Here is a 13,085-nt window from a genome sequence, read left to right as displayed (position 1 = left end):
TTGTCTGTCATCTTTCCAAGGACAGCCCCTCTTCCTAGACCATGGGCAGGTTCTTTTCTCTCTCCTGCTCTCTTCCTGGCCTGCACTGAGCTTGTGCTGCAGCTCTTGGCTGCACAGGAACCCAGCTTCAGCCAGATGACCCATGCCCATGTATATTGTGTTTAAGGCTACTTTTATCTCTCCCTACCAGCAGCCAGTTGATCTGCCACTGCCAGCAGGATCAGGAGATGGGAAAAGCAGAGGAGACTGCTCCCCGTTGCTTCTGTTCTCCTTGGGGGCAGCAGCCGATTGCCATTGCCCAGCTGACAGGCAAAGCTACCTGTGCAGGCTGAAATGGAGGTGGCCTAAGCCTCTGCTGCGTACCCACTCTGCACCCTCAGCAGTTGGCAAGCACTGTGCTATGCTGCTGGTCCCAGCCACTGCCCAGGGGAAGGGAAAAAGTGGCTGCAGGACTGCAGTGCCCACACAGCATGTCAATCAGCTCAAGTCGCACAAACGTGGGTAGCCCAGGTATCCAGCAGCAAAGCAGCAGCTGCAGGCTTTTGCAGTGGGAAGGGGGATTTTCACAGGGGTGGGTTCCTGAATTTGGGCAACCTCTGGTGTGGTTGAGCTTCAGGCAGATGTGCTCTGTTTGGATCTGGCTTTGCCAAGGCCACAGAAGGTTTATATTGCTGCTAACATTATTGCTGCCTCATGATGGTACTGATGATGCAAAGGGAAAATGTCAGGATGTTGCAAGTCACTTTCACAGGAATGGAGCAATTGATGATGAGGAATGTTGCATTTATTCTAAATTTGGACTGTCTTGCTGCTCAGGCAGCTTCCTTCATAAGGCTCACTGCATACCTTCCTTTCCTGTGTGTAGGTATTTCCTGCTCCATGAAGTTGCTGTAGATCACCCAGAGTTGATATCAAGAATTCATTTTAGAAGGGTTTTCAATTTCTTGTGCTTTGGAGGATAAAAGCTTTAGTATGCAGACTAAGCAAGACCTGATGTGGTAGACGGGCAAATTATTTTATGTTTGCATGCTGTGTTCTTCATTATTCCTTACGCTAAAGTACACCAGAACATCAGAGATTGGGCAAGCATTAGATAGACCTCAAGAGCAGACAAGCCCAACCATGGTCACAGATTGGTGGTATGAATCCTATCAATATATTCAGCATGAAAATCACAGCACTGATGTTCAAACACAGTGCTCAGTTTGAAGGACTGTTTCCGGAATCTTTATAAAAGAGAAGCAAAAATGACCATATTTGATAAGAAAATTAGTAAGCAGGTGATAGAAAATTCTGAAGAATAAAAAATCTGAAGAATACCATGGTCCTATCTGTAAGAAATACTTCCCTGAGCACAGCCTCACTTACCAGAAAAGAGGCTGTTCACTTAAGATTTTTCTATAACTCACATAGTTGTTGTTTGCATTACCCGTGCTCTGCATTTAAATGAGAGAAGACAAGCCAAAACAAAATCAGCAAGAACTAAAAGCACAGCAGTTACCCTGTAATAATTACAATCTCTGCAAACAAGTATGTTGCATCCCAGCAGGTACCCACCATTAGATCACTTCTGTTTAGTATTGTTGAGTAGAACTTGGTGCTGTCAGCTTTGGAGAAGGACTTCCCTCTTTCCAAAGTGCTCAGCTGAGTGTAGAGAAGCTGTGCATGCTTCCAGCAGAGACTGGAAGAGCTGTCACATCACCTGAGTGCCGTCATTTTAGCCCATCAGTTACCCACAGATCCATGTCCTTTACCAAGATTTCATTGGTTAAGTTATGATCATGGAGACTACATGTGTCTGGATGACTTGAGTTATCAGTTCCCAGTGCCAGCTGGTGCGGGTTTATGTTCAAATGAATATTATGCAGGGACTGTCCTCTCCCATAAACCCTGTTTTGCAAGTATTTGCCAAATGCCTAGGGCATGCATTTGTCAAGGATTTGTTAGCCAGGAGGCTGGCTGACTGATGCGTGAAGTGGGAACTGCTTTATTGTCTCCCAGGCTTACAATGCCGGTATCCTACTGTGGTAGTAGTTTTATACATAACAGCTGGCCCTGTCTTATTTATCCTCCAGCCTCTAGATATCTTAAGAGATTTCGGTCTCAGTTTCTGTGGATTTCAGTGAGCAGCTTGTCATTTCTGAAGCCTGCTGCAGGATGATTACTGTTACAAAATAGCTCTGGACACAAACTACCCTCTCATTTCCAATGCCTCACGTTTCCCTTTGATTCCCTTCATTATCCTCGGTGACTTGAGGGATGAGTAGACCACGCTCTTTGATCTTGCAGAGTAACCAAACCATTTATGAAGGCACAGATATTGTAGCAGAGAAAAATCTCTTAAATCTCATGGACAAAATACACTCATAATAAATACATATTTCCCTCCCTCCTTTTTTCCTCTCTATTATTGCTTTGAGAGATTCTGACTGCAAGGGTCACTGGAGGTCTGGAGGAAGGCAGGCATATTGATGGATAGCTGTTAATCCTATATTTGTTATCTCTTTGGCATCTGTTTTTTGGCATGTCTGGCTGATTAACAGGCTTACTGTGACACTCACACCTCACCAAGAACAATGTGTCAAAAAATTAGTTAAAAAAGACGGAAAAAATGGATATTTATTAAATCAGTTCATAGTCTGAGACCTCCATAATTACTTCAGCAGAAATACAGCATGGATAGCCTGGTCTGTGTGGGCAGATGGGAGAACAGGGAAATCGGTTTATGTTTCTTACTTAACTGTGCTGCTATACCTCTGAGAGTGAAATTAAACTTGAAATCTGATGACAATTTTAAGTCCCACACAAATGAAGTAAGACTTCCATGTACTTACTGTCTGCAGAGGGGCATTTCCCTAGCCCTGGACAAGTAAGTTTAGGCTAAATTATTAAAACTGTTACAGCTTTGGGAGGCAATTAGAACATCCGGTCCCTACAGTGGAACTGAAATCCTGGTTTAAGCAGCTGAGCTCCTTGTGCTTTCATGGTGGGGACCAAGCGCTGCTGCAGAGGGATGACTAATGCAGTAGCTGGACTGTCTTATATCTGGCTCCTTCCCAGGGTGGCAAGGGGTCATGCCCTGCTGCTCTGGGGCAGCCCTCCCTCAGCCTTTTGGATAAACCCAGTATGGCATTCCCATAAGGAGCCCAAATAGCACTGGTTGTAAATAAGCACCACACAGTCCCATGGCACAGTCACACTCTTCCAGTCACCAGGAAAGGTTTCTGCAGCTACAAATGGCCTCTGGAGAAAATGCATGTGTGGGTTCTGTAGCAGAGGTGAGAACGCAGGGCTTCTCCCTGCGTTAGGCCTCTGCAGCCAGTTTTATTCACAGCTTCACAAGGAGACACTTGGAGGACACTCTGTGCAAAACAGCTCCCAGTCTGGAGGTTTGAATGCTCAATGGGGAAAAAGAAGTCTTTGTCCTTGTTTTACCCTTCAAAGGGTAGAGCGCAAGAGACCTCCTCTCCTGTGGCTGGCACCACTGCTTGACTTGCTGGTGGGTCCTACAAACAAACAGCACCAAACTTTCATCTCTGTGTTAAACACAATGCTGTTGTCTTTTACAACAAACTTCACCCTGTCGGTGTAAGTGACATGGGCTCTTGGAAAGCTGCCCCAAGGACTGGTGGGTGAAAGAATAAACTGGCCAGGCAGGAGTGCATTGGGTGCTGAACTCCTCTTCCTCACCCAGGTGAGCTATCCGCATCCAAGTGCCTGGGGAATGTCAGAATAAAAAGGTGAGAGCAAGGACATAGCAGGACTAGGTGCCAGGTGAACCAGATCAGATCAGATTTTATGATTTGCATGTCAAAAATCCCCCAAATCTCACAAGAAGCACGCGGGCTTTTTTGCATCCATCTCTTAAAATCTGATAAGCAGTATTTCTGCACATTTCACCTTCTCCAGCTGAAATCTGCTGGAAGCCACCAGTGGTCAGTGATGGAAATTTTAAGTAGAGGCAGCTTGTTTTAGAAGAGAGTCAGAAGGAGCCAATTCCATAATTCTGAAAAATAAATAATGTGTTATTTAATACAGATTCTGAAGTCCCTTCAGGCTTGCAAATTAGCTAGTTAATAACTTTTCATTTTAGACATACCAAAGACTTTAATAACTTGATGTCATTTTGAACACAGTGATTAAATATTCAGTTTACAAGACAAATGGAGACTCATTAGAGTCAATCAGTCAAGAATTATATGGACTTAAATTGCAGGTATTTATCACAGTTTCTCAAAAGAATATTTTACTAGCTGTTTTGAGAGAAAAAACTGCTTCTTTGTTATTATGTAAAAGTACTGCCTTCTTTATAAATAACTTCTAATGAGATCTTTTTCCAATCCTGATGTTTTATGGTGATCTGACAGCAGTATGTCATCATAGGACACTGGGAAATGAGATAGTGAGTGTGAAAAATATATGTTATGCTGGCAATTTCTTAGCAGTCTATTTTGAGTTTTTGCTTACGTGTTGACTAGAATGAGAGAAAGACTTGCTTCAGATAATGCAATAGGAACTGATTCAGCAGCCAATGACTTTCAGTACATTGGCCAGAAAAAAAAAAAAAAAGAAAAATCAAGAAAATATAATATTTGATATGCTTAGTTTGTCATGTTTGCTTAGCTTGGAAAACACTGGGAATTTTCCAGTAATTTATAGCTCAGTGACATAAGCAATACGAAGAACACTTACTTCAATGCACACAGATTCAATTTTTTATGATTGAAATTTTTAATGATTTCAATTCCACCCGTCTCTGTAAATTTTGTATTATATTTATCTTTTTTACAAGATTGCCTAAGGTGTAACAAGGCTGCCAAAAGCCAATTACCAGTATTGGGGTAATACTAATATATTGTAGCAGACAAATTGGGATAAAATTATTTCCATTTAGCCAAGGGTTTAAGAATGAAATATTAAGTAGCATCATGACTAGATTTAGAGAAAGAAAACCAGGCTGAGGCTGCTTTTCAGAAACTTGCTTAACATTTTTTTTCACCCTGAAATTCTTTACAGCACAAGAGCCCAGTGCTATTGGCTCCAGCTATAGGCACTGGGGTGTCTTATTGCTTTAAGGTAAAGTTTTATTGTCAGATGAACAAATCATAGTCAGACTCTGCTAATCAATAACCTTTGCATCACAAATGACTTACAGTAAAGCTGCTGTTTTAAATCCCTTTCAGTAACAGCATGTGTCTCTTGTAGGTTATTTAGCATTATTCACATTTAGACTGAGAGGTTGTGTTTTGTGCTCTCTTTTTGTGGAGGTACAATTTACATGAGCATTCCCTGAAATGTCAACTTCAGTTTCATTAAGAGACATTGGTTTGTCAAGACAATTGGAGTTTGTATTCAAGCAACAGAGCAGAAAGGTTTGCAGAGAAAAGCATTTTAATTAAGTAGTTTTGCCTTAGAAAAGTAGTTACATTTCTATAGGAAAAAGAGAGCAATTTATTCCACACAGGCAATTAGATACAAAGACACTAAGATAGTGAGCATGCCATGATGCTGCCTGCCTGCGCCAGACAGTTTATTCCTAAATTTTCTTCCACACTTTATATATTTATTGAAATTAACTACCACGTGATCTGCTTTCAGAAGCATTTCAGGGTAGTTTGTAAAATAGAGAAAGTACAGTTGATGTCATTTATACGAGACAATAAGCAGTTCCAAATTCTGCTAGCTGTGCCTTTTTGGGAAACATTTTAGTTTTGAGAAATCTTTTCCAGTTTGTCAGGTGAAAAGTGGGATTTATCAGAAGAGGCGGCCACCAACCAGCTGGCATGTCAACCGTGTCCAGGCTGGACCAACAGGGAATTTGTTCCCAGACTCATACAGAACATTTCTGGGTCTTGGTTGCTCACACTGTGATCATTGGCAACATTTTCATTTCTGTCCTGGAAGAACAACTTCCCAAGCCAACCATTTTTTGCAAGTCTGAATTTTATTTCCCAGTGAGCTTTTCCTGGACTTCAGCAACTGCCAGAAAGCGTTCCTAATGCAGCCAAGATATTTGCAGTTCCAACAGTATCACAATGCAGAGCTGTGCTTTATTCTGTAGATGGATCAAAACATCAGCATTTCAGACTACTCAGTTCTGAAATTCTGGGACTACTTGTACTTCTAATCTGAACTTCTGCCCCATTTACATTAGCCTTCTTATTCTGGGTTGTTTAGAAGAGTGGAAGCAACTGAAACACCAAGTGACTTGCTGCTGGTTACACAGAGAAGTAAAACCAGGCATGGCCAGAACCTCATTTAGTGCCACATGTATTGGGTAAAATTAGATTTGGAGCATTAGTTGCTGTGTTTTGTTGCATGGTATTGTAAGGAATTTGGCAGAAGGTTGTTTATGTGACAGAGAATGGAGTTATAAATAATAATGTTTTGTTCCTACAGGTGCAGGTTTACAAATAAAATTACTGTAGGAGAAATAGAGTCTAAAAATAAAGTGCCACATATCTGAGTTCAAAGTGTACTAATTTATAACATTAAGTCAGCATACATTTTGAAGCACTTCTTAGAAGACTTCCATTTCCCCCAGACAATGTGCATTCATGTGGACATGAATTTTCACTGTCCTTGAAAACTTTGTGCACAGGAGCTGGTGGAAAGGTGTGCTGTCAGTTACCCAAAGAGTGTGTTTCTATGAAGTATCCACCACTGGCCCTTCAGAAAGCTTTCCTGATCTTCATGAAGGGTGCTGCCTGTGGAAGACACTGCTGCAGATTTCTGTTCTGCTTGATTTGGGTTATTTAGGATTGAAAAGCTTTCCTTCTTAGCAAGCAGAATAAATGCTTGTATCAGGCTCTCCCAAAACAGAGACTGTACCTAGAGGCTGCAAAGCCTGATACACATGAGCCATTTTCTCTAGAGTTCTGCAAGGGGTTTGAGATTTTCTTTGAAATAAATTCTGCACCTTGAGAGATGCTATGAGGCAGGACAGAGCTTTGCAACTGGGAGGCATGGGTCAGAAAGTGCTCATCTTCCTGGTGGATATTTTACTTCTGATTCTATGTCTTTGAGTGTCAGAGGTTTGAAAACAGGTAGCAGAGTCGCAGACATTAATCCATTCAATTAGATCCAGTGAGAAAGAAGTAAATGAACTGAAGAACTTTTTAATAGCTATTTGCTTATTTTGGGACGTAAGCATGAGTGCGATGAATAGGCTGGTCCAAACCTAAAGTAGTTACTTGACTCCGCTGGTGATCTGTGGTGGAGTTTGCACATTTTGAGCAGGAACAGATTTTTCTGGCTGGAACCAAGCAGAACAAGAGCCAAAGGCGAAGAATTGTCTCTGCTGTATCTGTTAGGAGGGTGCTGTCTGAGAGGTCTAGTAATTAGATACACATCTAGGTCAGGGCAGCTGTTTGCCTGGGGTTTTTTTTCTGCTACGTGACATCTAGCTACTTGTTCATGTTATATTGCAAGATAATACAGTCACAGCAATGGTTTAAATCTCTTTATGTAAGAAACTTCTAGTCAACCGTGTCACAGTAATGCCTCAAGGAAATTGCAGCAAAGCTTGGAATAATGTTTTGCAAATGATACAGGGTGTCATAAACAACATTTGCCTGGTTTTGGTGATACTGAGGTATCATAATTATTCAGGTAAGCCTTTGCCTATCCAGTGATAACAGACAGGTGATTAAGACACTCTTTGAAAATAATACAATGTCTCATATGCCGCCTTCTCATATGCTATTCAACAAGGATAATTTTTTTTTTTTCTTTCAACAGGCTATTGTGAGGCTTTGTTATTGCTTATAATAAGGTTGGTGATTATTAGAGTGAAAATCATACCAGTAATTACTCAAGTTAGAATACCCTGACATGAGAAAATAAGATTTTCCATACCCCAATTAAGTGAGCAGAATGAAGATTCAGAGATACATACAGGAATTTATATTGATGACCTATAGAAATGATAGGTGTATAATTATTTCTAGAACATATAAGCCAGTGGTTACTTTAGGCATATAAGATGTGGAAGCATGTTTAGGAATACTTTTAGTAGAAGCAGTAAAAGGAAGTAATTAAACAGTATATTTTAAATGTGAGGTAGGAACGTAGGAGTTTGGAAAACAGCAAATTCTAAGATAAAACTACTTTTTATGAACAATTTAAAAGCTGAAATTATGCATATTCTGTATTAAAGTAGCTATGGTAAATATAACTTTTCCCACATTAGACAATACAAAGGTCAGCCATCATTATGGTGTTAAAATCAGAGGATAAATTAGAGATTCTTCATAACCACATGTGATTCAACCTTATTGGACAAGGTGCCTAAGAACATGTATCCTAATATTAAGCATTGCAGAATTGTTGTGGAAACCATTGCGAAATAATATTTGCTTATAGTTAACTGTAGGTCAATTGTCAAAGTAGCAATCATAGAGGAGGCAATGGGAGGAGAAGAGAGAAAGATAGGAATACCCGGCACGAGGTAGGTTCCAGACTTCTAGTGGCTGTCGGTAATATTGAACTCTTTTTCATTCTCATTCTTTGCCTAATTTCCACCCGTGTAGATCCCAAATAACCATCCCCAATCGAAATAAGAACAAACAAACAAATAAAACAAACCCATTAAGTGGAATACTTTTTAAGGAGCTCTGGGGAAATGATACAAAGTCAGTTTCTGGAAAACTAGTTGTGCCCTTATTCGAAAAAGGAAAAGGGCTGCATTTCGCTCTCCATTGTGTGAACAAAACTAAAGAATGAAATGTGTCCAGTAATTTTGTAATTGGGTTTATGCCATCTGCAAAATAATTCTGGTCCCTCTGATACTGTCTTCTTCTATATGTTTATGGGCTAGAAATGATATATGTAGCAGATAATAGTTGCTAGCATGAAGTATTTGTCAATGTAATGCCACATTTGGTTTTATAGAAGTGCATGACCAGTTCTGTTCAGCTGCAAAGCTACAATTCTTTGTTCACTACACAAACTGGTTTTCTAGAGAGCTTTGACTTCTTTTTCTCCACTCTAATATGAGACATGAAGCGAGCTCAGGTGGCCCAGGTTGTACAGGTGATCCCTGAGGTCACCTGTATTCTTCATGATGGCATCATATACAGGAGGTTATCCAGAAGGGCTAGTGACTATCTTGGCAAAAGTGTAAGTCTTGAAGTGACTCAGCAAGGACACAGGGCTTCCTACTTTTTCAATGGTTGTCACAGAATATCAGGTACAATGGGAAGGAAGTAGAACATGAGTTTTTCATTGCATTAGTAGAGCTTCTTTTTCAAGCCAAAATTCAATTATCAAAAAAAGGTCTTTAAGACCCTACGAATCTGTACCTAAATAGATTTCTAGAAGTAATGATTCATCCATCAGAACAGTCCCTCCAGGACATACACGAGCCTCTTTTCATGTTTAAAAACCCTCTAGAATGTAGAGAGACTTTTTAACAAATGTGTTTTTTTCTGTAATGATACAAAATATTTATACTAATATATTGCAACATTTGCAGGAATCTATGCAAGATATAGATTTGTTTCCATAGCAAAAAAAAAAAATCTACATAGTTTTCTGATTGCAGTGATGTTAGGGTCCATATGAAGTCAAACAAGTCATTAAAACTAACTGCATTTTCCTCACTTCTTTCTGGCTGACAATGAGAATGCTAATTCATCTGGTAAAGGAACTTCTGACCCTCAGTTTCAAGTCCTGTTGGTAGAGTCCTCAGGCAAGTAATTAAATTTGAAATCTTTTGAGGACCTCTAAGCATCATTTTCCTTTGTTGTATTTTAATGCTACTAGGAAAGGTCTAGGAAAAGTAGCGCGCGCGTGTGTGTGTGTGTGTGTGTGTGTGTGTGTAAAACCAGCCCAGATCCTTAGAACACTAACACTGGCTTGGACAAAGATGACTGACATAGCAATTTCATTGATTGGCATTGAACAGTGGATTCAAGAGTCCTTCGTGACAGAAATTCCTGCTTGCCTTCTGTGCAGTTAGTATCATTTTGCAACCTTCTAGTTGCAATATGCTCTGATCCTATGATCTTACTTGGTCTTAAAGCTCATTTTCAAGGCCAAGATAGGTAGGATCTAATCTTAGTTTTACCATAAAATAATACTCTGTGATAGTGCTGGCTGAAAACTACTTAGGAAAGTTAAACAAAGTCTTAAATTGGGACAGCTTTGGTAGGAAGTCTGAGGACGTGTGAGACAGAGCAATACCCCTGATGCAGAAAGGTGAAAAAATACTTTAATTAATGCCGAGTGGGAGCACGAGATCCCAATGACTTTGAAAAGTAAAAATACCCTTATGGGGTATTTTTACATATATGGAGGGATGTAAAGAAATGATATGTAGAAAAGCAACACAAATACTAAGAAATACCCTGTGAGGTGATACTTTGTTTTAGTTGAGGGGCTAACACTTGCTCAGGATGTAAGGATCCTTCCTTTAGCTCCTTTTTTTGCCCAAGAGAATCCATATTTCTCACCACTCATGAGCCCCTCAGCTGGCAGAACACCCTGGTTTGGATCGCAGCAACTGTTTGCTGTTTCCCTTTACACAGATCAAGAGTCTTTGCTGACAGGACTGGATCTCAGGACTCCTATCCATCTGCTAAATATCTGAGATACTAAATACAGTCACAAATCTCCTCTTCTCTACTTCTTGGTGAAATTTCAGATGTTTTTTGGCAACTTTTTCAGCAAGACTGAGGTGTTTCTCCACCCAGAAATAAAATCAAGGACACTCACCAGGGTGTGGAGGGTAGGAAGTATAGGTTAAAGTGTCCCCAGGGCAAAAAGTTAGCAGCAGATCTGCAGTGCTGAAAAGGAAAGGCAAATCCTGCAATGCACTTCTTTTTGTTTACTTCCTAGCAGACATTTTCATATCAAAGAATGAGGTATGGGGAAGAAAAGTGTTGGCAGTAAGCATGTAGATACAGTAACAGGTAGTTGTCAACTAATCTGGAGACTCATTATTCCATAATTATTTTGTTTAGGTGAAAATTATTTTTCTGTCTTTCTGTGCTTTTTTCTTTTTTTTTAGATCTTACGAGGGATGTCATTCTGCAATGCAAATAGTTTAGAATCCAGTTCCTCTTCACTGAACTTGATAATTGCCTTCAGAAAACTTGAAAATGCTTTATAATTGGAAGGATGGAAAGAGATTCAACACATCTTACTGAAAAACATCGCAGCAATAGGCTCCATGGCCCTTGTTTCGTGCACTTGTTACAGGAGGTATCAGACAGCCCATGCCTGGCTGCCACCTGGGAAGCATGAAGGTGAGAGCAGGTTCATGTGGTGTCCTTTAAGATGCCAGTTCAATGTGCACAGCCTATAGAGGCAGAAAGTAGGAGCTCACTGCAGTCAAAAGCTGTATACAAAAGGGATTGGTGCAGCCTGCTGCCGGAGAAGGTCAAGGGGATATTCCCTGTGGAAAATAGTTGAGTGTGGAGGTCCCCGGGTAAGGTGACAGGACTTCTGTCAGCATTACAAAGGCCCTGAAGTCCTTAGCAGGGACATTAGTATGGATGGTCCAGGTTAGCTGAACAGCTGAACATTTATGTTTAATTCCCAGCATTAGCATCAAAAAATCAGCTGAAGGCAATCAGTATGTGTGGGAGTTAATTAAGCCCTGAAGACCCAGATAGACATAATGAAGCTAGATTGGGGAAACACTAGACCTTTGAGAGAACATGAGTGTGGATATGTTAAAAGAAGTTGGGGAATGAGAGAGGAATTCTCCCTTGCATTTTGTTTTACTGTTTATTGAGGATAGATGGAAGGGCTGTGAGGAACTTTTACCACACTACTCCAGATTTGAATTGACTGAGAGCCTGTGCAATCCAGCTAAACTCGAGCCTTTTGTTTTTATTCTTTCTGCTATGACCTTGGTTTTATACAAGCTTCCTAAAGCTTGAAGAGCAAACTGCAGGTCTACTGGGTAACAACATCTCAAAGCCTGCAGCATACCCTGTGTGTCTGAACGGCTCTAATGAGGCCAAGGGAGCTTTGTTTTGAAATCTAGAAGCATGACTGCTCTTGCAGAATTCTGCTCTTTGCAAGGAAAATCGTCCCTTATTTGCACAGAACTAAGACCTTTGGTTTGCCTCTGGTCACCATTGCCCTGCATTCTCTGGTTTAGTACTGCTATGGAAGCGCTACAACTCTGGTCTAATTTTTATTTGGTTTTGTTAAGCTTTTGGCCAGCTGATGGTCAAGCTCACCTGTGCATAATGCCTTGAAATTTTCTTGGAAGTGGCCTTAAAAGCAATTTATGATAATAAATTCTGCTATACTTGCAGAACAACTGTGTTTCTTTTCTAACACAAAGTAAGCTTTTATTGATCAGTACTCATACAACAGCCTTGGCAGGCTTGTGTTTTTCTTGCCTTGCTTCACAAATTATGCTTTGATTTTATTTTGTTTTTTGAGAAATATAAAAGCAAGCTAGTGACATAAAAAGATTCTAGAAGCAGAACATGGAAATCATAACTTAGAGGACATCAAACATAAGCCAAATATAAAATTCTAGTGCAGGCTTAATTTTATTTACAGCCAAGAAGAACAGATGAATATTGGGACAAATTTATTAATCTATACATGTTCCAGAGCGTTTAAAATTATATAGATAGCAAGGTAGCAAATGGATGATAAGAGAAAACCCAAGAAATCAGTAACTCAGAACATGAGTGTGTTTTACTAGCTTGGATTTATGCTGTTATACCCTCTTCCACTCAATAGTTACTGCCAGCAGCAAGTTACTATTACTATAACTTAACACTAATCTGAATCAAAATAGCAGTGAGCTACTACATATCTGACTGACACTCCGATGGATCAGGTTTGAGACTATGTAGGTGCCTGCATTTTGTGTTTCTTCACCTCCAAACTCTCTGCCTTTACTCCAAGGGAGGACATGTGTCTGACCTGTAGCAAACAAGACCATGAAAGGTTGAGCACTACTAATGCAGAAGGGAAGCAACAGCTCCAGCCTTCCCAGGAAACTGTTTCTGGAAAACTCCAACCCATAAAGCACTCCCAGCACAAACACCATGAATACTGTCCTTTCCCCTGGAGCCCAGGTGCATGTAGCTCTCATTCAGGTGTCCCTCATT

Source organism: Strigops habroptila, chromosome 10, assembly GCF_004027225.2.
Source record: "Strigops habroptila isolate Jane chromosome 10, bStrHab1.2.pri, whole genome shotgun sequence".
In the NCBI taxonomy this organism is placed as follows: Eukaryota; Metazoa; Chordata; class Aves; order Psittaciformes; family Psittacidae; genus Strigops; species Strigops habroptila.
The sequence above is the reverse complement of the archived record's forward strand: the minus strand, read 5'-3'. Positions refer to the sequence as shown.